General features: G+C 41.1%; 1 long non-coding RNA gene across 1 annotated transcript in view; it reads right to left on the bottom strand.

Moving 5' to 3' along the window:
- Nucleotides 1-26,969, bottom strand: part of LOC109563805 (uncharacterized) — a 52,111-nt gene extending 25,142 nt beyond the window's left edge. The window contains exons 1-4 of the long non-coding RNA XR_011568433.1: nt 25,018-26,969; nt 22,504-22,588; nt 16,984-17,095; nt 16,271-16,322 (exon numbers count right to left, since the gene is read on the bottom strand). This is a non-coding gene — a long non-coding RNA (uncharacterized lncRNA). The remainder of the gene's footprint in view (nt 1-16,270; nt 16,323-16,983; nt 17,096-22,503; nt 22,589-25,017) is intronic.
- Nucleotides 26,970-27,685: the final 716 nt, after the last annotated feature.

Raw genomic sequence — 27,685 nt, 5'->3', positions numbered from 1 at the left:
TAATAATCATGACTTCCTTCTATGAAAATAAAAACATAGAAGCATCAGAGAAATATTTAAACATCAGATTAGAATTTCTTTAATCTTCTGATTTTATCTTAGGATGAAAATATATCTTACATTCCCTATATGTATTCCTACTTCATTATGCACAGGCTTGAGAAAAGATGCGGTAAACGAAACAGCCACAACAAGCCTTCCTTGGCTTACTGCTGTTTACCTAGCTCTTACATATGCCATATGTCTGGCATGTAGTAGAGGCTCAGTAGATACCTATTGAAAGAATAAATTACTTTAGCAATGTAAGTTAAGGATTGCACGGCATAGTTGAAACTCTTTAATAAAAAGTCCAAACCACTGGAGGGTGGCAGTATTGCTAGGTCTAAGTGGGTGTCTACTCCAGCAAATGCCAGCCTAGACGCCTTCCTCTCTTTTTTCCTCCTTTCTCTTTATTCTCTCCTCTTTTTTCTTCCAGCAATTTCATATGATCTAGCTCCTCATTTACATTGTCTTACTCTTTGAAATCTTTAATGTATTGCCTGACTTGGTATTTCACATTCATTTTCTTTTTTAAAAAAATTTTATTTCTTTATTTTTGACTGTGCCAGGTTTTTGTTGCTGATGAGAACTTTCCCTAGTTGTGGAGAGTGGGGGCTACCCTCTAGTTGCAGTGTGCAGGCTTCTCGTTGCAGTGGCTTCTCTTGTTGCAGAGCACAGGCTCAACAGTTGTAGTGCATGGGCTTAGCTGCTCTGTGGCACATGGGATCCTTCTGGATCAGGGATAGAATCCGTGCCTCCTGCATTGGCAGGCAGACTTCTCACCACTGAGCCACCAGAGGAGACCTTACATTCATTTTCTTATTTAAAAACAGTTGACAATAAAAAAGTTGAAAATAGAAATTGTCACCAGTTTCTTCCTATCAAAAGTGGAGGCAACAGTTTGGTATAATTTTCTCTCAGAATAATGAATTGGAAATCCATGAACTTGAGCTGGCTAGTTACTTTCCCTTCCTAACTGCTTATCCTGTGGACCTGGGCTTGTTTAGTTAGCCCCCACAGCTGAGTAAACCAATTCTCTTTCTGTATACACACATATCCTAAGAATATTCTATATACCTTCTCCTTTTTTCTTTTTTAATTTTTATTTCTTTGGCCGCCTCAGGTCTTAGTTGCTGCCCTTGGGATATTTGCTGTGTCATGTGATTCCTTTCTTTGTGTCGCACAGACTCTCTAGTTGTGGCTCACGTGGCTTCAGTAGCTGCTCCGTGGCATGTGGCAGTTTAGTTTCCAACCAGGGATCAAACCCACATCCCCTGCATTGCAAGGCAGATTCTTAACCACTGAACCACCATGCAAGTCTCCTCTTCTCCTTTTCAACCTTTAACTATCCAATGACCTTCTGTAGTATAGCTCTAATATACCCTGTTCATACTGTTAAGTCTAAAAATAATGGAAATTTAGCCCAAGTGATTTAGTTGTCCCAATATCAGAATCTTCATAACTAATATTTTCTAGCAAATGGGATTTCTATTCATTCTTTAAATAATTCCCTTGCAGGCAGCAGTCTCACTTGTAAGATCCCCTCTTCTTTAATCTCCAGTCCTAACTGCTGCCAGTTGGGTTTTTCTAACATGCACTTGACCATGTCACCCTCTGGCTTAAAAAACCATCAGTGATTTTCCAGAACCCATTAAGCACAAGCAAGACCTCCTGACATGGTACCTACATTCACTCTGTTTTTGTTTTAATCTCCCCATGTCACTGTTCATCTACTTTGCTTCTTGTGCCCTCATATCCCAGCTCTTGCACTTCTTAAAGTGTGCCTTCCCAGAGCCAAGGAAGTGATTCTTTGGAAGAAATTACCAGCTGCTAAAAGACACATTTGTGAGTCAAACTGCTGTCACTAAGGTAAAGATCAAAATAAACATCTTTCTGAGAAGTCTTTTACATTATCTACGTAATCTTAATGAATCAAATAACTACGATGGTGTGCTCAGTCACCCAGAGCTAGATATTCTGGAGTGTGAAGTCAAGTGCGCCTTAAGAAGCACTGCTGTTAATAAAACTAGTGGATGTGATGGAATTCCAGTAGAACTATTCAAAACCCTAAAGGATGATGCCCACCAAGCTCCCCCATCCCTGGGATTCTCCAGGCAAGAACACTGGAGTGGGTTGCCATTTCCTTCTCCAATGCATGAAAGTGAAAAGTGAAAGTGAATTTGCTCAGTCATGTCCGACCCTCAGGGACCCCATGGACTGCAGCCTTCCCGGCTCCTCCATCCATGGGATTTTCCAGGCAAGAGTACTGGAGTGGGGTGCCATTGCCTTCTCCAAAAGGATGATGATATCAAAGTGTTGCACTCAATATGTCCACAAATCTGTAAGACCCAGCAGTGGCCACAGGACTAGTAAAGGTCAATCCTCATCCCAATCCCCAAGAAAGGTAGTACCAAAGAATGTGCTAATCATCAGACAATTGCACTCATCTCCCATGCTAGTAAGGTCACACTTATAATCTTGAATGCTAGGCTTCAGCATTATGTGAAGCAAGAACTTGTAGACATCAACTGGTTTTAGAAAAGGCAAAGGAACCATAGATCAAATTGCCAGCATTTGCTGGATCATAAAGAAAGCAAGGGAATTCCAAAAAAACACCTACCTCTGTTTCATTGACTAAGCTAAGGCCTTTGACTGTGTGGATCATGACAAACTTTGGAAAGCTCTTAAGGAGATGGGAATACCAGACCATCTTACCTGTCTCCTGAGAAACCTATATGTGGGTTAAGAAGCAACAGTTAAAACCCTGCATGGAACAATGATTGGTTCAGGACTGAGAAAGGAGTACAACAGGGCTGTCTGCTGTCACCCTGTTTGTTTAACCTAGACGCTGAGCACATTATGAGAAATGCCCAGCTGGACAAGTTACAAGCTGGAATCAAGACAGGAGGGAGAAACACCAATGATCTCACATATGCAGATGATACCACGCTAATGGCAGAAAGTGAAGAGGAACTAAAGAGCCTCTTGATGAGGGTGAAGGAGGAGAGTGAAAGAGCCAGCTTAAAACTAAATATTAAAAAAAACTAAGATCATGACATCTGGCCCCATTACTGCATGGCAAATGGGCAAAGGAGGAAGGAGAAAAGGTAGAAGCAGTGACAGATTTCCTCTTCTTGGGCTCCAAAATCACTGTGGGTGGTGACTGCAGCCACAAAATCAGAAGATGATTGCTTCTTGGCAGGAAAGTGATGACAAACCTAGACAGTGTGTTGAAAAGCAGAGACATTACTCTGCTGACAAAGGTGTGTATAGTCAAGGCTATGGTGTTCCCCATGGTCACATACAGTTGTGAGAGCTGGACCATAAAGAAGGCAGAACACCAAAGAATTGATGCCTTCAAGCTGTGGTGCTGGAGAAGACTCCTGAAAGTCCCTTGAATAGCAAGGAAGTCAAACCAGTCAATCTTAAGAACTGATGCTGAAACTGAAACTCCAGTATTTTGGTCACCTGATACGAACAGCTGACTCATTGGAAAAATCCCTGATGCTGGGAAAGACTGAGGGCAGAAGGAGAAGAAGGCTGAGAAAGAGATGGCTGGATGGCATCACCAATGCAATGAACATGAACTTGGGCAAAGTTAGGGAGATGGGTAGGGTTAGGGAGGCCTGGCGTGCTGCAGTCAATGGGGTCTCAAAGATTCAGACATGACTGGGTAACTGAACAGCAATAATAACAACATAAAATTTAAACATGGCCATTTAGACATCAACAAAATGTTTTATGTACCACAACTTTCTGCTAACTTTACCTCTCAAGAAGTTGTTACGTGCCATACTCTACACCTACTGATCATTCTTTTTACTGCAGCAGTTCCTCTTTCTTTCCACTTCCTCCATTGTCATTGGTGGCATTACTTTACCTTGGGTTTCCCTTCAACCACAGTGTTTCTTAGCCTCTTCTCTAATCCTGGAGTCACTCTCTCACAGTAATTCTTTCCTTCACGTACAATACTTTGATCTGTTCTCTTGCTACACACCTGACTCAAGTCATGGCCCTTTAGGCCCCACTGTAGATTATTCAACCTTTTCTACAGTTCATTCCTCTAGATTCTCCCATAGGGATTAAGAATAATCTTTCTCATGCCTCTTTTTCATGACATTATCCCTCACTCAGAATTTTTTAATTTTTTATTTTGTATTGGGGTATAGCCAATTAACAAAAAATGTTGTGATAGTTTTAGATGGACAGTGAAGGGACTAAAACATACATATACATGCACCTATTCTCCTCCAAACTCCCCTCCCATCCAGGCTGCCACATAACATCGAGCTGAGTTCCATGTGCTACACAGTAGGTCCTCGGTTATCCGTTTTAACTATAGCACCTCACTGAGAAATTTACCAACAGCTAACATTCAATCATTTCATGAATCTAAGTTGCTAACCTACTTCTTTAAATTAGAGATCATAACCATTAGTTTAAGGTTCATGCCAAACACCACTTCCATTGCAACCCTTTGCTTAACTCGACAGAGGTCTCAGTTCTAGCCAATCGGTTCCACTCATCCCACCCCATCACATGACACCCACTCCTGCAATACCAAGCTCTTTGCCCCCTTCCAAACTCCCCCTGGCTTCTCTTCTCCACCTGTCTGTCCTTTTCCTTCATCAAACATTTCTCATACACCATCTTTCTTATAAAGTTTTCCCAAGATACAGCCATTTCAGCAATCTCCTCACCACCTTGTGTCAATATGAACCATTTGTAGACATGAGAAATTGGCTCTGCTCAGTTTCAGAAAATCATGTATAATCACTGTGAGTTTAGTGGGGAAATAAGACAGAATTTCAATTCCCAAACACCTTTGACAGAATCAAACATGCAGACCAGAATTGCATTCCAGAAGCTTGTTCTTGAGACTCAGGTTCCAGTATAATAATAATGCACAGCACTAAACATAGGTCAAACTGTGTATATTAGATAATAAAAATGTTTATTTTTCTGTACTTTCTCTCTCCCTGTAGAGGATAAGGAATCTATACACTTTCCTTAAGTCCGTGTTCAGCTCCCTTCTGCTTTTGTCTAGGATGAGGTCTGCTGTTGAAGAGTTTATTTTCATTAGGGAGTTGAGTAGGTATATATACCTGGAGAGAGGAAAAGAGGGATTGATGGTGGGGTTCAGATTTACCAATAAATGAGACCAGGTAGCAAAAAGGAAATTCTACCATAATGCTTCCCCCAGCTCCCAAATCTCCAGGATTAAAACCCCGTGATTCACCGCTTTCTCCCAAGCATGCAACATCAAGAATACCACAAGGGTTAGGATGAAGCTGACCAGAATGCTGGCTCCCAAAAAGATTTTCACTTTTTGCATTTCAGGCCTTTGTTGTTAACTAAAGTTGGCAAGAAGTTTTGGAGTCATGGTTACCCCTCTGCACAGCTGTTCCTTATTTTTTTTATTACCAGCATAGATTCAATCACAAGAGAAAAAGGAAGTTTATTATTTCAAATAGTTTCTTTAAATCTGAAAAACCAGGAAATAAGCCTGCAGTCATAAAAACATATAAATTCAATCATAGCACCTCAGTCAGGAAAAACATCAGGCCTCATGAGCCAAGCAACCTTAGGCCCAGTCCCTGCTCAAACACCCCTACCAAACACTCCATCCTAACTACGATTTAAAACCAAACCAAGCTCAGTCACTTATTTGTCTCTGAGCACAAGAGTGGCATTGGGATGTAGAGGGTTTCAACTGAGAGCAAAAATCCCTTCTCACATCTGAACCCCAGCAAGATGGCTGCAGAAAATCTCAGTTTTCAGACAAATATTCTACTTGAAATAAAAAAGCAGGAAAATATTTTTGTTTCTAATAAAATTGCTTGATTTTAATAATAAAGCTCTATACTTAGATTTTTCTCCAATAATATGAGAATGTCAGGGTAACTGACTTCCATTTCCCTGATATTAATGTTCCTAATTCTAATTTCCAGGTCAAAGCATCAAGAGTGAGAGCACATGGAGAGGAATGTCTCGTGGTTGCCTGTCTCCATTAGTCCTCACTGGAACACCATCATGTATCCAGGTGGAAACACATCATCCATATGTATGATAGAAACAGTGAAGAGTCAAAACAGATCTCAAAATCTTCCACCGTACAAGCTCTACGTATGTCACATGAAGTGACCTTTTCGTACGACATTAGAACACAACACTGTTGGCTGAGCCCAGGTGAAGAGTCAGTCTCCTGTTGGAAGCTCAGTCCAAATAATCTGCTACTGAGACAACCAGAAGGCAGTTATCAGCCCTTATTACTAATGGTGGTTGAATTTGGGTAACTTAAATGGACATTTTATGAGATTCCAATGCAGTCAAATATAGGCATTTTTATTGTTGCAGCTGTTATACTTAAATAATCACAACAGTGAACTCTTCATTTCTCAGCTTCTTGTAAGCCAATCACAGGGCAATAGTTACAACTTCTTTAGACTATCTGCTTTAAGCACACAATCAAACATAGAAAAGTTGCAGGAGAGAAAGAGGAAAGTTTTATTATTACGTTGGGGAGGGAAAACCAGTCCCATTTGATACATTAAAACTGCATCTTTCTTATGCAGCTGTCTTAGATACGAATATATATGTAGATATATTTAACTGTATTAAATTTCAGTTGTAACTTCTACCATTTTGAAAAAGCACTGCCTGGACCAACATCTATGCAACAGAGGCCTGTACCACAAACAGTTCACTGGATTCCCCATGAATCATTCCAGGGCATTCCATTTGAGACACATTCCTGGGACTTCCCTGGTGGTTCAGGCGTTAGGGCTCCACACTTGCACTGCAGAGACGGCAGGTTCGATCCCTGGTGGGGGAATGAAGATCCCTCGAGCTGCATGCTGCTGTAGAATAAAATAAAATACACATTTCTACCGGTGTGAGAACCCAGCTGTGTCTAGTGACGCCTCACTGACATCTAGGGTGAATCTTCACCAGGTGATTGTTTCCAGAGAAAAAGTTTAAGTGGAAAAAAAAAAAATGTAAAGGAAAATGTTAAGACCAGCAGGCCCAGGTCAGGGCCCTCTCTGTGGCATGTGCGAGGAGCCTGCAAAGAAATGTCTTGTTGCATCTTAGACCCAGAAGCAGCCTGTACATTTCCCTGGGATACAAAATCATCTGATTAATGTGGCCAGCTGCCCATTCCCTTTGCTTTCCCATTCTGGGTCCATTGTTGCACCAAGGTGTCCCCACCTTTCCCTCTATGTGACTTGTGAGCTCACAAGGCTGGTGTGACTTGTCATAACCGAGAGTAGAAAGTGTCAGAAAAGATAGCAGTTATCAGGTGAAAGCAGCCGGATCCACTTAAAAGTCCTTAGGAGAGATTTTTTTTTTATCTGAGCATTTGCTCTCCCCACCCCCACTATTAAGTTAATCAATTCTGCCTATTTGGAGTTCTGAAAAATATGAACAGAATGAGTTAAGTCAAAAGAAAGGTACCACCTTTTGTAAAAGAGTGGGAAGTACCACCCAAGAGTGAAGGAATCTCTATTTGTTGAAAGACGGTGAGCTACTGACCTTTCTGGATTCTTGACCTATGCCTTCTTTTCTTTGTAATACCTAAACTCATTCATTTTTTGGTACAGAATACTGTGTGATAGGCCATGCTGATACTCTTTCACACCCCAAAGCTCCTCAAGCTGTCTTTAGAAACACATGCTGAGCAAAACAGTCCATGAGAAAGTTATTATCTATTGTTCACCCCAAAGTAACATCACGCAGGGAGTTGACGATCAAAGGCCATAAAGGAAAAGCGCATCACTGAAGAAGTCACTGAAGAAGTGACTCCAAAACGTCAGTACGATCTATTGAGGGAAAGGCATTTTCATGAAAAGGTAACTCTTTGAATGCATCTAGGAATTTGCAAACATACTCTGAGTGGATCACAAAAGTTCTCCTAGGAACTCTCATTACCTTCCAGTGCCCCCACCCCTCCTCCCTGGGGCAACTTCCCAGGAAAGCAACTCTTGGTGTTGAACTTCGGTTAGTTTCTTAATGACCCTAAGGGACTTGGCGACTGCTCTGCAAGCAGGCTGGTTGCTCTACAATGCGTGCGGGCAGGCTGCTCCTCCCTGCGCCCCAAATCTGGAGCTCTGACTTAATTGCGCAGGTATGCACTATTGCCCCTCCCCCCCCACCCCAAAATAAATGACCTCACTCGGATCTTCTTATTTCCTGCACTGAAGCGGGTTGCCCATGAGCTTAGCCACTGATTCCTTTGGAGTTGCCTAGCTGGCTTTTCGTCCTTTTCTCTTGTGCGTTTGTTTTCTCAGAGTGAACACTTGTGGGGGCCCCGACTCCACTGATTGAATGACAGGAAACTGGCCATGGCATTCTCTCTTCTGTTCCTAGAGAGTTAGGAAGTCTGGGAATGGGTTTGGCAAGAAGGTCCCTCATACCCTCAACCCTATTGCTTCTAGTGCTGCCCACTTCTTTCCAGTTACAAGCGCAAAAACCTGTATTTATTGCTCTCTGGGCAGCTTCAGAGTCTCCCACGTCCCTCAGGCCAGAGGGTGTCCCCAGGAGCCTTCTTTCTGAAAGAGGGACCCAAAAGTTGTTGAAGAAGAGACCCAGGGATTGCCAGCCTAGGCTTCTCTTCCAGTTGTCCCTGCTAGTTGCGTGGGCCTGCCAGCCCCCTCCTCTGAGCTTCAGCTTCCTTCCTGCCAATGCCTTTGTTTATCTGAAGCACCAAGTTTCCACTGGGAAGCCTGAAAGAGTGACCAGTGGTTCGAGACTTTTTTTTCCCCCTAACTATCTCTTCTTCTTGACCAGAAGTCTTCCCGTTTTCTTTTCTCTAACGATGTCATCCTCTTTCCTTAACTGGATGCTTGTTTGTTACTACTTTTCTGGGAATGTTCGACTGAGCTGCAGAGACACAAGCAGCAGAGCAGCAGGACTAAAGGCGTCGGTGTGGGACCCCGGCGCCAGTGCCCCTCCAATCATAACTTCCCCAAACATGCCCAAACGGTTTCCTTCCAGGCTTTTCACACCTACAGCGCCCATGGCAAGTCTTTAACTTTTAAGTGAAATGATCTTTAAAGAAATAAAGAGTTTCACAAAATGGATTAAAGACCTAAATGTGAGACTGGACACTATAAATCTCCTAGAGGAAATCATAGGCAGAACACTCTGTCAGAAATCACGGCAACATCTTTTTTGATCCATCTCCCAGGAAATTGGAAATAAAAACAAAAATAAACAAATAAGACCTACTCAAACTCAGAAGTTTTTGCTCAGCAACGGAAACAATAAATAGAATGAAAGCACAACCCACAGATTGGGAGGAAATATTTGCAAACGATGTGACCGATAAGGGATTAGCTTCTAAAATATACAAACAGCTTATGATGCTTAACAGCATCAAAACAAATAACCCACTCAAAAAAAGGGCAGCAGACCTAAATAGACATTTCTCCAAAGAAGACACACAGATGGCCAATGGGCACATAAAAAGATCTTCAACTTCACTAATTAATCAAGAAATGCAAATAAAAACTACAAAGAGATATCACTTCATACCAGCAAGAATAGCTATCATCAAAAAAATCCACAAACAAATTCTGGAGAGGGTGTGGAGAGAAGGGAACCTTCCTATACTATTGGTGGGAATGTAAATTCCTACAGCCATTATGGAGAACAGTATGGAGGTTCCTTAAAAAGCTAAAAGTAGAGCTACCATATGACCCTGCAATCCCACTCCTGGATATATATCCAGAGAATATCTGAAAGGATAGATGCACCCCAATGTTCGGGCAGCACTGTTTACAATAGCCAAGACATGGAAGCAACTTAATGTCCATCGACAGAGGAATGGATAAAAAAGATGTGGTTCACATATACGAAAGAATATTACTCAGCCATTAAAAAGAATGAAATAATGCCATTAGAAGTAACACAGACGGACCTAGAGAATGTCATACTGATAGAAGTCAGTCAGACAGAGAAGAAGAAATAATCCATGACATCACTTATATGTAGAATATAAAAAGAAATGATACAAATAAACTTACAAAATGGAAAGAGACTCACAGACTTAGAATATGAACTTATGGTTGCCAGAGGGAAGGGATAATGAGGGCATTTGGGATGATCATGTACACACTGCTATATTTAAAATGGATAATCAACAAGGACATTTTGTATAGCACATGGAACTGTGCTTAATGTTATGTAGCAGCCTGGATGGGAATGGGGTTTAGGGGAAGAATGGATCATGTATATGTATGGCTGGGTCCCTTCACTGTTCAACTGAAACTATCACAACATTGTTAACCAGCTATACCTCAATACAAAAGTTCAAAAACACACACACAAAAAAAAAGAAAAGAAAAGAGAAAAGAGTTTCAAAGGGTGAACTAAAGGAAAGAACAGTACACTAAACACTTAGCCTAAAATAGGAGGGAAAAAGCAGCTGGTCCAAAGTTATTTGATGGATATTCTGTATCCTTCCTTCTGTAACTTTATTCTTGCCCATGCCAAGTCCTAATTCAGCCTTCAATTTTGTCTTAAGAAGGTCTTTAGGGTTACAAAATCATTTCTCTATCCAAATCCCGTGACCCTCTCCTAAGCATCTGAGAATTTAAACATCCCTCCAGAGAGAGGATATCAGGAATTCCCAGCCTGCACTTTATATGACATCTAAATAATGACCGTATGTACAATATCCCATGTGAACTGTATTGGGCTTCCTCACAACATGGCAGCCTCAGGAAGGTAGGTTGCTTATATAGAAGTTGAAGGTAACAAGAGCTTGTATTCCAATAGGCAAGTTAGAAATATCGTGACTGCCTTTTTTGAACTTTCCTTGGAAGTTACATAGCATCACAGTCAGAAAAGCCAGTCCAGTTTTGGAGGGAGGAAACAACCCCCATCTCTCGATGGGGAGAATGCAAAAGGATCTATGGACATACTAAACAATATTGACTGACCCTCCCTTTTGTCTTGCAATTAAGTTTTCATCACCCTGATCTTCTCAGTTCTTCTGACTGGTCTATCTTCAGGTGATTTCCATATTGAAAATGTTGGCAGGTGAGGGAGCTGGTCTCCAAAGATGGCCCCTTAACAACCACTCCTCCCAGTACAGGGCTCCTGTGCAGTCCCCTCCCACACTGAGTCTGGACCGGCACTGTGGAGGAGGTGATCCCATGTGACGTCCAAGAAGCCTTGCTGCTCATACTAGGGTCTTTTGAAATGGCCGTTCAGGGGAAAGTCAGCTGCCATGTAAGAAGTCTAATCTGAGACCACCATGCTGTGAGGAATCCTATGTGGTTCACATGGAAGAACTGCATGAAGAGAACAAAATGCTTGGTGAGCCCCTAGAGATTTCTGCCCTCTCAGCCTGGATGGCAGATGCATAAGTGAAGAAGCCATCTTGGACGTCCAGCCTGGTTGAGCATTCAAATGACTCCAGCCCAGCCACGATCTGACTGCAAACACACTTGAGACATCAAGCAAGAATGATCCAGCTGGGTCTAGACAATCCCCAGAATCTTGAGAGATAATATCAAATTGTTACTTTAAACCAATAATTGTGTGATGGCTTGACAGCAATAGAACACCAGGTTCTATCCATGCCGCCTCTGAATGTCTCCCCAGTCTGGTCCTCTTAGGCAGAACTTTGGCTTCAAATATTTGCTTAGGCAAATCTTGCTGTCTGGTCAGAGGAAGGACTCATACATTTAGAGAAGTTGCTCTTGGATATTACACTAGACATGCTCACTGCTGCTGCTAAGTCGCTTCAGTCGTGTCCGACTCTGTGCGACCCCATAGACGGCAGCCCACCAGGTTCCCCCGTCCCTGGGATTCTCCAGGCAAGAACACTGCCATTTCCTTCTCCAATGCATGAAAGTGAAGAGTGAAAGTGAAGTCGCTCACTCATGTCCAACTCTTAGAGACCCCATGGACTGCAGCCTACCAGGCTCCTCCGTCCATGGGGTTTTCCAAGCAAGAGTACTGGAGTGGGGTGCCATCGCCTTCTCTGAGACATGCTCACAAGGAACCATAAAATAAAGGTCAATACTTCCCTGGTGGCACAGATGGTAAAGAATCCGCCTATAATGCAGGAGACCTGGGCTTGATCCCAGGGTTGGGAAGATCCCCTGGAGAAGAGAATGGATACCCACTCCAGTATTTTTGCATGGAGAATTCTATAGACAGAGTAGCTTGGCAGCCTACAATCCATGGGGTTTCAAAGAGGTGGACATGACTAATCGACTAACACTTCCACTTTCACAGAGAAAAAGTACCATGAGAACTTGGGGGGAAAAAAAAAAAGAACTTGAGGAAAATAGAGGATTAATCCAGCCCGAAGCTCGTGGGCCTGAAGAGGAGGTGATATCGAATTGGATCTTAAATGCCAAGAAGGAATTTGTGGCTTTGTTTTATAGAAATAGGGAATTACTATGGGTTTCTGAGCAGAAAGGTGTGTGATAAAAAACTTTTTTCAGGAAAACTAGTCTGAGAGCAGTGTATAAATACAGTCAATTGCATTTGGGAGACAGTAGGCAGGAGTCGTCTATGACGGAGAGGAGGCCAATAAAAAAGTGTTACTACCATCTGGGGAGAACAAGCTCTTGCACTTGGTGTGGCAGTAAGAAGAGGGTAAAACTAGATTTAGGAGACATTCCAGAGGTTCATATGACCCTGAACACTATATATTTCACACACGTATTGTATGTGAAATAGTAAAATTATGATACCAATTCTCCCATCCGTGAAAAAAATGAAAACAAATAATTCTAAAACTTTTACTTTTGAATAAATGTTGTATTTAAAAGAAAGTACCTTTAAAAAAACAGTTTATGTTCTAGAAAAAAAGAGAAAGTAATTTATATCTGTAACTGTATGTGCCATCAGAGATTACCCTTTTGAACATTGCTAGAAAACATTTCTAATATATTCATATTGATTTACAATTTTTGTCACTTATCCATCCCTTTGGAACGTTAATAATGAAAGAAGCTGCAAAAAAAAAAAAAAAAAAATTCAGGGCACCGTTATTACTAATTTTAAAACCCACATTGGCAGCTGGTGGCACAGTGTGGTCCCTACAAATATTTTTTAAAGTATGAGCTCCCTCTAGTGGCCAAAATAGTCCTTATCACCTGATCAAATCTGTGCCACCTATTCATATTTAACTAATTTTAATGGTAAAAAAGTTTAACTTCTAGAACTGAATTTGTACTTTAAAATATTTCTTTGCCATGTTCTGAATATGCTCAATAATATTCACAGTAAATTTAAACATCTACTATTATTGTTATGATTTGTAATTATCAGTTTTCAATAACGTGTTTATTGAGTTTCAGATCACACCAAATGCAATTATCACTTAATTAATGTACAAGCTAATTTCCTAGATATATCCCCAAGAAGTGAGGTCATCATTTGTCACTCTATAAAATGTCCTCATCAATGAACCTATATCCTCTTAAAACTAGTTCAGTTTGAAACTATTCCAAAAATATACATTTCCTAACCAAATCCCATCATTCCTTGCAGTGAGGGATCACTCTGAGTGGATTCCATTGAATCACTTCTCCCCTCGGGACAGAGTCAGACAAAAGCGGGATTTGGAGGAGTTAGGGGAGTGAACGCAAGACTAATACTGTCTACTGTGTCTACTGTGCGTCAGGTGTTAGGTTTTATGCTTTACATCCACTATCTCATTTGAAGCCCTAGAGGGATGATATTCGGTTCCTCTACTATTTAACACAAATTTTCCAGACTCTTACAAGTCATAATAAGGCTTAGAAGAAAAGTAGCCATCTTCTTTGCATCTCTGGGTTAGGGTACACAGAGCCAAGTGGGGAGACCAATAAGGACGCAGATGAGTGTCCTCACTGGGCAGGTGGAAACCCAGGCACTGGGAAACCCCCAGGAGGGGCTCTTCAGCCCAACTGCAGAGGAGGAGGGTGGCAAGCAGCAGGGAGAGTTGCCTTGAAGAGCAGGGGATATAAGTGGAGTCTTTAAGAATGCTGAGGAGTTGGCCTGGCAGAGGGGACAGTATGTGCAAAGGCCTGGATGGAGTCAGAAGAGAGCGTTAATGCGTGTTGGCTGACACTTAGGGAAGGGTGAATGGTTAACATTCCATTGTCAAGAGACCAAGTCGACACCAGAGAAGTTAACACAGAATCCTGCCAAGATAAAAGTGAGGCCTGGGTGATTGCATAGCTGCTAGCTGTTCACCTCCGCCTTATGTATTGGGGGAACGTGACAGCCCTGATCAAGGTGATGCCAGGAGAAGCTGACGCCAACATAAGTAATTACGAGGCCAGCTCTGCAAACACCTCCCTCTTGGAAGCTAACAACTGCTGCAGTTGTGTGTCTGAAGCAACAGTGTGAACACCCGAAGTGATGTGGTAGCCAGTTATGATGAACGCAATACGGCTCGCTTTGGGAGTGAGCCTTGGGAATGGGTGGAGAGGGCGGCTTTCTCTTTCGAAGGCTGTTTGTCCAGCCTTAGATCCTGACCTTAAAATCCAACCCAGCTGCCCCATCCCAGCACTATGACTGTGGACCTGCGTCTTCTAGCCCGATGGGACCTGAAGTGAACAGGAAACACAAACGTGTGTAGTCAAAGTTACTCTTGAAAATACCTTAAATTATCCAAGAAGTGATCCACAGAAACATGGTTTTGTATATACAACCCAGTACAGTGAATTTCACAAACCCTGCAGTGGGAGACCTGCGGAGCTAAACTAGGAGACGCCTCTATGACGTGTCTGGGTGTTCAAACCAATCTTCATTTAAAGTCGTCTGAACAGACCCCTTCCTCTCAATTTTCATAATGCTTATTCCTCTCACATTGTCTTTAAAGCTACTTTGTTTTCCTCCACTTGTATTAAGGTATACTTTACACATAATAAAATTCACCCTTGTTATATGTATAGTTGATGAATGTTGAAATTGTACAGTCTTATAGTCACCACCATAAGATATTAATATAAAAACATGTCTGCCATCCTGGAAATTTTTCTTGTGTCCTTCCTTTGAAGTCAGCCCCCTCCTCCAAACTCTGGCCAAAGGCAACCTCTGGTCTTTTTATTGCTATAGTTTTGCCATTTCTAGAATTTCATAAGTAGAACCATATACCGTCTTTTAATTAGAATAAAGGTGTTGAGGTTTATCCATGTTGTCTGTGTGTATCAGCAGTTTGTTCCTTTTTTGTACTTAGTGTTGATTGCTGCCCAGATTCACAGGACAAATTACAATAAAATTTCAAAGACTTCTCTGCAGTCAATGAAAACGCAAGATGTCATAGACCTCAATGGCCTTAACAAGGAGGCCTGAGATGAACTTAATTACTGGGCCGTGCAACGCCTACCCCAAATGCTGTTAGATTCACAGCTTGTAAGAGTCAATGTGGATATAGATACCTGTTGGACATGACATCAGTAAGACATGTTGAAGCTATTCATCACTCTGAAGTTTTGTTAAATCTGTAAAGAAACGACCCCTCTCTCACGACTGGTCGGGAATCTTGCTGTGCTCCCGAGAAGGCAGCTTCTGCTGACCTTGAAGAGCACGTGAGAGAGGGGCAGTGCCTCTTTTTCCCTCTCCCCCTTAGCAACCTGGCTGCCAGGATCACCGCCTGGGCCATCCGTGGACTGACAGTGGCACTGTTCTCCAGGAGGCTGGGCCCGGGGACTTCCTTGGAATGAAGTGGATGGAGGTGACTAAGGAGGTGACTAAGGAGGAAACAGGGCTTGAGGAGTGGGTCTAGGAGGAAGGGTGGGGTTCATTTGTGTAGAAAGTATGGATGGTAAAGTCATTATTAATGATTCTGAGAGGCAGCCAGAGAGAAACTACTGCAAGCCGACCACCCAGGACAACCCAGGACCTACGCTCTGGAGGGTGCCCTCCACAAGAACAGTGCATTTGTCAGTAGGAAACTTTGTGCAAAGGTCCCAAAGCAATTCCTGAAAAGTACTATTTTATCTTGTGTTTAGAAAGATCTAGACAAGGATATTTGGCAATGACTACAGTAGGTATAATGCAGCCCATTGCGAGGGAGGCCTGGGTCTTAGCTCCCTGCAACAGTGTTTCTCAAGAAGACTTGAGCAATTTTCTCTCCGCTCCCGTGTTTATAGTTATTACAAAAGTATGGATAATAATAACTTGCACAGTACAGAACGGTGAAAGATGATCATAAGCTGTATACTGCTGTAATTCAGAGCCCAAGATTGGTAAAAATCTCAGTTCTGTAGCTTCTTACCTTTAAGGTGATGATCAAGTCACTTAATCACTTTGTACCTCAATCTCCTGATCTGAAAAATGGACATAATAATGATAATATTAATATTTATCTCTATAATGCTGTGGAGAAGAAACAATGTAAGTATATGACATGCTAAGGCTGATGCTTGGCAATAGGAACCTTTCAGTTAACTATAGTTGTTGTAATTATCATTAATGTTGCTATTATTGTTGTTGTTGTTATAATGACTCTAGCCTTATCTTCCACTTCTAATATTTCCTCTGTTAACGAATCCTTTAGTATAAAATCTAATCTCTTCCTTGACCCAGACCTTTTCATGTTGATTGAATATATGTACACCTGTCGGTCCCCAGTCTCATCATTATGCAATCCCAGACCTTTGACCAAGTGTATCCAAAGCAAGTAAGTTCACAGTAAATACATTTGTCGTTTACATTATCAGATGGCATATTTTCCCCTAGAATCCTAATATTAAAAACATACAGCATTGCTAAAAGCATTAAATGAAATGAAGCTCAATATAGCTACACTAATCTGTGCTTTCTAAATTTACTGACAGAAGTGAAGAAAGTAGGTTGGCATGGCTTTTGTACAATTTCTGTATCACACTAACCTAAATTCAAACAGTGTGTTTAGATAAAAATATTGTTCCCTCCAAGGAAGCTCCTGACTTTGCAGAGAAAAACACTTCTATGTGGAACATTACTTACACAATGAGCACCTTGCTTCCTGGAGGAGAAACGCTGCAAGCACATCACCACCACATTCTCCAGAAGTAAAGATTCTCTGGTGCCCAGTCACCACCAAGGAGGGGTGTCCAAACTGGGGAACAAATGGCACCAACAGTTTAGCACAACCGGGCACCTTTGAGGGGTCAGAAGTGGTAGGCTTCTTGTCAGATCAGTGCTGACCTCCTGTTGTGGCCAGGCTGACTGAGAGGGACTGGGAGGAGGCAGGAAAGAAACCAGAACCGCAACTAACATGTGGCTGGCCAAACCTCCAGGGACAAAGTAACCACCCTAGAACTTCAAAGAAAATAATCACCTGGGAGGTTCTTCCTTAGAGAGATAGAGGGTTGTTAAATTTATCCAGATGTGAGGGAAACTAATTTTATTTTTCTCTTATTCAGAAAGAACAACCAAGAAGAAAAGGAGGGACTTGCCTCGTGGTCCAGTGGCTAAGCCTGCACTCCCAGTGCAGGGGGCCCAGGTTGGATCCCTGGTCGGGGAACTAGATCCCACATGCCACAGCCAAGAGTTCAAATGCTGCAATAAAGATCAAAGATCTTGAGTGCTGCAACTAAGACCCAGCACAGCCAAATAACTAAAAAAAACTTTTTTGAAGAAAGAAAAGCAGTGTTCTTAAGAAGAAGTATAGTTTATCAATTGAAACATTAGAAAACATACTTCTTTCCCAAATTTACATTGAACTTACTTCCTAACTTACTTCCTCATTCCGTATGCAACCTTGTGGACTTAAGGTGGCGATTCCTCAGGGTCAACTGTACACCTCCCTGTCTGTTCCCCCTGCTCGGGAGGAAGATAGTTGAAGCCACATTTGTGTCTGCTTCACTTCTGGAGTGCATAGGCCAGCATCACACACTTTCTAGATAACTGAGGAGATTCTGATTGGATTCATGCTTCATAAAATGAAACCATCAGCTCTGCTTAAAAGAAACCATCATTCTTTTTTAAAGTTAATTTTTATTGGAGTATAGTTGGAGGAGGAAATGGCAACCCACTCTAGTATTCTTGCCTGGGAAAGCCCATGGACAGAGAAGCCTGGCAGGCTGCAGTCCATTGGATCACAGAGAGTTGAACATGACTGAGTGAGTGAGCAGCAGCAGCAGGGGCATGGCTGCTTTACAATGTTGTGCTACTTTCTGCTGCACAGCAAAGTGAGCCCGTTATGTGTCTTCATATATCCTCTCTCTTTTTGTTATCATAATTTTCATTTCAATCCACTTACCTTTACACCAAGGTAAAACTGGCAGAAATCTATGTAAGACTGGGAGAAACTAAATCTTACAATAAGCTACAGTTAGCAAGAATAGTCTCTACATGTATCTTGTGTTTTCAATCCCAGGTCCCAGAGATTTTAGAAGGATATGTTACATTTTTTTCTGTTTAGTGGAAAAATAAAAATCATGAAAAATGAGTACAATTTCTGTGGTGGTTTAGTCACCAAGTTGTGCCCGACTCTTGCAGCCCCATGGACTATAGCCTGCCAGGCTCCTCTGTCCATGGGATTCTCTAGGCAAGAATACTGGAGTGGGTTGTTGTTTCCTTCTCCAAGTACAATTTATATAATAGCCAACAAGAAGTTAGCAAATAAATTATGGAAATTGATAAAATGGCATACTATGTGGTCATTAAAATTACGAGAGAGCTCTATACTTACTAACAATGCTCTCCTTGGAAAAAATTTTTATTAAAAAAAAGCAGTTTAAAGTATGTATGATAGAATACCTGTTTTGGTAAAAATATGTATGACTGTTAGTGGAAAAATATGTATGAATGTATGTTTGTAAATAGGAAGATAATTTCCTCTCAGGTTGGCAGATATGTATATATATTTGGCTGATCTGCATAGCATGTAGGATCTCAGTTCCCCAACCAGGGTCCAACCTGTGCCTCCTCCATTGGCAGCATAGAGTCTTGACCACTGGACCTCCACGGAAGTCCCATGGAAGTCCCTGGATATTTGTTTTGATATTTTATATATTACTATATCTTCTGTTTTTAAAATGATGGAAAAGTATTACTTTATAGTCAAAAACACTAGTTTAAAAGAATATGTAGTGTCGCTCTTAAAGAAAATATTTTTAAATTACTCAAAATCTCATCACCTGTAACTATGTAAATACCTTTTTATATCATTTGTATTGGTTAGTTAGTTTTATTATAAACTACTTAAAAATTTAGTGCCTTAAAATGCTAATTTATTATTATAGCTCCTGAGTCTGTTGGGCTGCTTGATCTAGATTAAGTTTGGCCAACATTATGGGTTGAATCATGTCCTCCAAAACTTCATAGTTTGAAATCCTAATCCCTAGTACCTCAGAATGTGACTGTATTTGGAGACAGTGCCTTTAAAGAATTAATCAAGTTAAAATTAGGTCATTATGGCAGGCCCTATTCCAATTCCATTGGTGTTCTAACAAGAAGAATTTGGACATAGACATACATAGAGAGAGAACACTATGTCATCTTGAAGACTCATCTGAAAGACCAGGAGAGAGACCAGAAGAAACCAACCCTACCAGGCCCTGATTGCAGACTTCCAGCCCCTAGAACTCTGGGAAAATACATTTACGTTGTTTACACAGCCTGGCCCGTGGTACTTTGTTGTGACAGTCCTAAAAAGTAACATAGCAGATATGAGCTGGGCTCCGGGTCCAAGTGAACTGGGAGCTCTGCTCTGGGCTGTGTTTGACAAGTTGCCTGGGGCAACTCACCCTCCATGTCTACATTCCTACTTCTGGGACCTGTTGCTAGCCCCCGGCATGTCGCACCCAGGGATGGGAGGAGCACAAGAGATAAAGTGGAAAAATCTTTTGAGGCCTAGTCTTGGAGCTAGCAAAGTACTGACTGCTTCCTTCTATTAACCAAAGCAATTCGAATGACTAAGCCCAGGGTAGAGAATGAACTCAATCTAAGTCAGTCAGTTAGAGGCATGCCTGCTGTGGGAGAGAATGGAAACGAGATCCAGCAAAGTGTGGACATGGAGAAGAGCAAGTGGGGGAGGAGCGACGAGGGCCAATAACATACTATCTTAGATGTCCACACAAGCTTATACTGCAAGTCTTACACCATATGCGCTTAGTCGCTCAGTCGTGTCCGACTCTTTGCTACCCCATGGACTGTAGCCCGCCAGGCTCCTCTGTCCATGGGGATTCTCCAGGGAAGAATACTAGAGTGGGTTGCCCTGACCTCTTCCAGGGGATCTTCCCAACCCAGTGATCGAACCCAGGTCTCCCGCATTGCAGGCTAGTTCTTTACCGTCTGAACCATTATGGAAGCCCTGACACCATATGCTTACTATATGCTATATATTTCTAATTTTACTTACATTTAATCTTCTTTTAATCTTCTTCTACCTTTTTAATAGGACTGATAATTTAAAATTTCACTGAATGCAAAATATATCACATTAAATTTTTTTAATTAAAAAATTAAGAATTAGTCAATAAAATTAACACATATATGAACCAATATAAAAGTCTAATCCAGATGGAAAGCTAACAGCACAGTATAATTTTTCATACTTTGGGAATACTCAATATACATTTGTTGAATAGAGTCTATATAAATTTATTTTGAATGTGAGAACTGTTGCTAAAACCACACATTCAAAATGTGAGAACTGTCGTTTGTTGAAACAAGCAAAAATAACAAAACAAAAAAATACATGCAAAAATACTGAGACAATATTGACTAAAAGTTTACAATTTGGTATCCACCATCATCTTTCTAGTTAGAAACATGTGGGAGTATTTTATGGATTTAAAACTTTTTGATTCACTTGGATGGAAGGTTGGCTAAAAGTTAGCTATTTAAAAAAACTATGATTCTGTTTTTGCACTTCAAAAACACTTCTATGTTTGTGTAAAAGGAATGCAAGAAAACATCAAGAATTTTGTTTTCTAAAGAGTGATAAACCTCATTTTCCTAAGAGGATCAAAAGATGAAAAATCTTTATGGAAGTTTCCTTCCTAAGAGAAAGTAAATCTTGGCTCCAAGTTCATTTTCCAAATCAGGAAGAAGTTTTTTCTTAGGATAGCAATGAACTTGAGAAGTAGAAAAAAATACATTTCCCAATTGTTAATTATTCTTATAATTTGGTTCTAAAAACATTACCATTATACGTATTTCTAAAAAGATTTTAGTGTCTTATGTAATCAGTAATGCAGTCACTTAAAAAACATGTGGAAATTGCAGAACTAAATAGCGGACATATATTTATTACATTTGGTACATGCTCATACTCCAGGGATAGCTAAATGTGTGTATAGTACTCCTTTGTCTCCTCTTAGAAACCCTTCCAGAGCTCTGTTATGAATTATATTGTGTAAATATGTCCACATTCAGTTTCAGGAGAGTTATTCCCAAGTCGATTTCAAACTGAACACATGTTGCATCTGTTTTCTGTTTGTGAATACTCAATGCTTGGCACTTTAATTGGGATATTTTTCTTTGGAATGAAATAATTTCAAATATTTGCTTAATCAAAACATCAGTTTCCTTTTGCAGTTTCCATCCTGGATTGTTGGTAGGTTTCCCAGACCAGGTCTCCTGTGTGATGGAGAGGGACCCACCTCCCCTTGGTCGGGTGGGGTACAGAGGAGAGAGCAGGCCGATACGCAGACCACTGGCTCGTCCCTTCAGCACGTCCTGTGCCTCTCCAGATCCCACCTGACCTGAGGGCTATCCCACCTGACCTCAAGTACTCTGGAAGGTTTTAACTGTCTCATTTTCTTCTAATAATTTATCATCTTTCTTTCCTCTGAAAACCTTAATGGGTGCAGAAAAATTTTCCCTTCAGCTAAAGTTCTATGAATCCAGTGGAACCTCAGCTCTCTCCTCTGCCAGATTCAATCAGAAGTTTTTTGGGACCTTGATTTTGGGGGTATATGTGTTTAAGAGACATTAACCTGGCGGCAGGGTAGAGTGTGGGACAGTGTGGATTGAAGCAGAGAGGATGGAGGGAAGTAAGGCAAACCAGGAGGCCGTTGCTGTTGTTCATAGGGAAAATGAGGAAGTTACGGCAATAGAATGGAAAGAAAATAGCCTGTGCTCCTGGGAAAACCACAGCCTTCAGAGTTAAAAAGGACTGGCTTTGAATCAGAGCTCAATCATGTATGAGCTCTGTGACCCCAAGCAAAATATCCAACCTCGCTAAATCTCAGTTTCTCTGCTTAGAAAATGAATGTGAAATAACATATATAATTCTTGTGAGGACTAAATTATAGTTTTTAAGATGCCTAGTATATAATGTTAACATATGATTTTTAAATAGACACAAGTGAAAGTTATTATGAAGGAAGAAACAAAGGCCAACGGATTGAATATAGGAAACGGAAAGAGGAATATATTCAAAGATCAGAAAGTGTTCAGCCAATCAACACATTTCTCTAATTTACTGACCACAGGACATCTTTTTCTCCCTACAAGATAATTAATTAGCCAATGAACTGATTAATTATGGAATAACAACAGTAAATAACTTACCTTAAATTAAGTACTAATAGTGGCAGAGACAAGACTCCAATTTTGATCTTTTGCTCCCCTTCTTTCTTTTCTTTACCTTCTCTTTCTGAAAAAAATTGATTTGAAAAATTTACTAGACAGGGCAGAGTCAAGGAAATTACCCACACCTCCAGGAGACTTGAAGTGGATTGTCAGAGTCTGAGCAGACTGAAGGGTGTCCACACAGCGCTGAGCAACTCTTGTGCCCCTCAAGGGACTGACTGAGGTCACTCAGGGCACTCACTGGGCCCGAGCTGGGCCACTCTTTGCATTTCTCACATGTACGAGCTCTTCTCTGCTGCAGGACACTAGGCATGCTGCCTTCTCTGTCTGGAGTCTGTAATACCTAACTCCTCACTAGGACACTTTCTATTCATTCTTTATTTTTAAATTCAATTTAATTTTCATTTTATACTGAAGTATATTTGATTTACAAAGCTGTTTCTTCCTTCCTTTTTTGGGGGGTGGGGGCTGCTCTGGGTCTTCTTTGCAGCATGCAGGCTTCTCTAGTTGTGGTACAAGGGCTTAATTGCCCTGCAGCATGTGGCATCTTAGTTCCCTGATTAGGGATTGAGCCTGCTTCCCCTGCCTTCGGAGGCAGATTCTTCACCACCAGGTAAGACCCTCTTAATCATTCTTTAGCTCTCAATTGAAAAGTTACTTTCTTAGATAGACGTTCCTGACAGCCTCTATCCCTCACTTCTCAATCTAACTCAATTTCTTCATATTCTTCTTATGCCACACCTTTTTCTGTTGTATATAGCACTGACCACAATCATAACCACATAATTGTCTACTTGTTGGCTTATCTAATGCTGCCTCTTTCATGAGACTAGAAGGTAGATTAGATTAGATTTAGGGCCAGTACTGTGAACGCTATAAGAAATATTCAGAAGAGAGTCTAACAGAAATGTAGATTTTTTTTTTTTTTTGAGGCAAAATTCACATAACATAGAATTGAGCATTTTAAAGCAAACAATTTAGTGGCATTTAGTGCATTTGCAATGTTGTGCCACCATCACTTCTATCCAGTTCTAGAACATTTTCATCACCTCCAAAGGAAATCTCATACCCATTAAGCACTTATTTCCAAATTCCCCCTCTACCCTAGTAACCACTAGTTTGCATTATCTAACAATTTACCTATTCTTGATATTTCATATAAATGGAATCATATGATCTGTGATCCTGTGTATCAGGCTTCTTTCACTCACTGTAATGTTTTCAGGGTTCATCCACATTGTATTAGTACTGCATTCCTATAACATTTCACTATATATATATATATATACACACACACAATACTAATATATAATTATATAATATATATATAACTAACACACACACACACTTATATATATATATATATATATATATTTGTTTGTAGTTTTTTCTTATATTTTCATCTGGCTTTGGTATCAGAGAAAGACTGGGTTCAAGGATGAGATACTGTGCTCCTTCCTCTTCTACTTTTTGGAAGAGTTTGAGAGGTATTGGCATTAATTCTTCTTTAAATGTTTGGTGGGATTCGCCAGTGAAGTCATCTGGTCCTAGACTTTTCTTTGTAGGGAGGTTGGGTTGTTGTTGTTGTTGAACTGATTCAATCCCCTTTATTTGCTATATCTATTGAGATTTTCTAAGTCAGATTTGATAATTTGTGTATTTCTAGGAATTTATCCCTACCTTCTAGTTTACTAAATTGTTGGCATATGATTCTTCATAGTATTCTCTTATAATCCTCTTTTTTTTCTGTAAGTTTGCTAGCAATGTCTGCACTTACATTGCTGATTTTAATTATTTATGCATTCTCTTTCTCTTAGTCAGCTGAGTTAAAACTGTCAGTTTTGTTGGCCTTTTCAAATTTGCTGAAATACATGAATCTACAAACAAATCTAATAAGCTCAATGCTCTCCAAGAATTATAAGCATGAGGAGATCTATACTGAGACACAGCGGGTCTCACAGTTTAGCATTAAGGCTTTCATTTTTTCAGGGTGTCACCTCAGGTCTTCTGTTTCTGAGCCCAGAGCCAATCTGGTCCAGCTTTTGTAGAGGGCAAACCTCTTCTGTTGGGGTGGAGGACAGGGGTGCCTGTTGGGCTTCTCAGGCTAGGGAGATCAAGCTGATCCTCTTGAAGACATCACAGTTTTCCCGTTTTCATTCTCATTCAGCACTGCAGCTTTCAGTGATGCTTCCCATTCTAAGCCTTTCTGGAGTTCACTGCTTCCTGACTTTCATCCTTGTAGGAGTTGGTTCCAGTCACCACTTTCTGTAACTTTTCAAAATGATCATTTTTCTCTTTTTGCTGTGGTATCCACTTCCATTCTCCTTTTGGACTTAGTTTTTGCTCCTTTTTATATTTTATTGGGCTTTCCAGGTGGTGCTAGTGATAAAGAATCTGCCTGCCAACGCAGGAGATATAAGAGATGCGGGTTCAATCCCTAAGTCAGGAAGATCCCTTGGAGGAGGAAATGGCACCCCACTCCAGTATTCTTACTTGCTGAATCCCAAGGACAGGGGAGCCAGGCAGGCTACAGTCCATGGGCTTGCAGAGTGGGACATGATTGAGAATCTGAGAAACAAAAAAAATATATTAGTGGTTTTAAGAAGGACCAGAGACAATCTCCTCTTTAACCTTTATATCTATCCGAAATTAATATTATTTCCATTTTATAAATGAGAAAACTGAGGCTCAGAGCTTGGGAAACTTGTCCAAGGCCAAAAAAACAGTAAGTAGTGATCTTTATACTACCTTATACAGCTTTACTAAGCATTAAGTAGTTACAGCTACTCCAATGTTACCTGGCTTCAGCAAGTGTTCTAAAACAAGTTTTGTTACCACTCCATTACAAAGAATAGCTCTTGCCAGGGTCCTTTGGGAAGAAGATCAGGCCAGTTATGAGTTTATTTCCTCTCAGTTCCAAATAGATCCTTTATTGGCTGCACCACAATGCTAGAGTTGATTTTTAAATACTTCTACTTTGCCAGCTGGCACAATACCAAGTGTCAATAAAAGGCGCTGGAGGAGGAGCTTCTCTGGTTCCAGTGTGCTCTTCTCCGCAGGTTCTTGCAGCGTGAATGGCTTCTCTGGCACCTGGCTCCTGCATCACCAATCAGTTCTCTGGCACGTGGACCCATCACACAATGGGCAGCAGCATCTCCCTACCACCTTAGGAGAATTTCTAGCAACTGTTGGAGGGTGGATTCCCAGCAAGTTCCATCCATGCAATCCCCAGTGACTTCTCTGCCAGCCAGAGAGCCATAGATGTGTCCTCTCCAGAATCTGGGTCTCAGTCTTGGGTCAGGTGGTGGGCTCATCTTGGGATACTCTCAGGGCCAATGGCCTCTCCTTATATCTGTTCTTTTTTACCTTTTTTTTTAAGTCTCCCTAGTTTTCAGTGGAGAATCCTTCATTAGTCTAATTTTGTTATAATTAATGATTATATAAAACTTCGGAGAAGGCAATGGCACCCCACTCCAGTACTCTTGCCTGGAAAATCCCATGGACAGAGGAGCCTGGTAGGCTGCAGTCCATGGGGTCTCTAAGAGTAGGACACGACTGAGCGACTTCACTTTCACTTTTCACTTTCATGCATTGGAGAAGGAAATGGCAATCCACTCCAGTGTTCTTGCCTGGAGAATCCCAGGGACAGGGTGCCTGGTAGGCTGCCGTCTACGGGGTCACACACAGTTGGACACGACTGAAGTGACTTAGCATAGCATAGCATAGCATATAAAACTTGTCATGTTCAAATCACATTGTGGTTTTCTCTCATGATTAGACTCTGGCACAGGCAATCTTTGGTCTCTGTAACTTTTTTGAGAGGGGCATAAATTGTATGTGACTTAAAAAAAAAATTAGTTTGTGCTGGGTCTTCATTGCTGCGCAGGCTTTTCTCTAGTTGAGGCAAGTGGGAGCTGCTCTCTAGCTGTGGAGCTTGGGCTTCTCATTGAGGTGGCTTCTTTTGTTATGGAGCTCAGGTTCTAGGGTGCACAGGTTTCAGTAACTGTGGCACATGGGCTCAGCAGTTGCACCTCCTGGGCTCTAGATCATAGGCTCAATAGTTGTGGTGCACAGGCTTGTGCTCCGAAGCACATGGGATCTTCCCAGGTCAGGGATCAAACCCATGTCTCCTGCATTGGCAGGCGGATTCTCTACCACTGAGCCACCAGGGAAGCCGTTTTTTCGACTTTTATATTTTTCCAATAGCAATTTTTGGAATAATGAATTGATATAAAAATTTAAAAATTAACCTCTATGGGTAAATGTTTAGGTATGAGGGAAAGGCTGCTGTTAAAAAAGAATTGATAGTAAGTATATTATATTCAACAACCAATAAATATACTGCATACCTATTATTTAAAAAAACAAAAAGATACAGATGGCTAACAAACACATGAAAAGATGCTCAACATCACTCATTATCAGAGAAATGCAAATCAAAACCACTATGAGATACCATTTCACACCAGTCAGAATGGCTGCGATCCAAAAGTCTACAAATAATAAATGCTGGAGAGGGTGTGGAGAAAAGGGAACCCTCTTACACTGTTGGTGGGAATGCAAACTAGTACAGCCACTATGGAGAACAGTGTGGAGATTCCTTAAAAAACTGGAAATAGAACTGCCTTATGATCCAGCAATCCCACTGCTGGGCATACACACTGAGGAAACCAGAAGGGAAAGAGACACGTGTACCCCAGTGTTCATCGCAGCACTGTTTATAATAGCCAGGACATGGAAGCAACCTAGATGTACATCAGCAGATGAATGGATAAAAAAGCTGTGGTACATATATACAATGGAGTATTACTCAGCCATTAAAAAGAATACATTTGAATCAGTTCTAATGAGGTGGATGAAACTGGAGCCTATTATACAGAGTGAAGTAAGCCAGAAGGAAAAACACCAATACAGTATAGTAACGCATATATATGGAATTTAGAAAGATGGTAACGATAACCCTGTATACGAGACAGCAAAAGAGACACTGATGTATAGAACAGGCTTATGGACTCTGTGGGAGAGGGAGAGGGTGGGAAGATTTGGGAGAATGGCATTGAAACATGTGAAATGTCATGTATGAAACGAGATGCCAGTCCAGGTTCAATGCACGATGCTGGATGCTTGGGGCTGGTGCACTGGGACGACCCAGAGGGATGGT

The sequence above is a fragment of the Bos indicus genome, chromosome 9, assembly GCF_029378745.1.
Source record: "Bos indicus isolate NIAB-ARS_2022 breed Sahiwal x Tharparkar chromosome 9, NIAB-ARS_B.indTharparkar_mat_pri_1.0, whole genome shotgun sequence".
In the NCBI taxonomy this organism is placed as follows: Eukaryota; Metazoa; Chordata; class Mammalia; order Artiodactyla; family Bovidae; genus Bos; species Bos indicus.
This window is presented reverse-complemented; position numbering and strand designations above follow the sequence as displayed.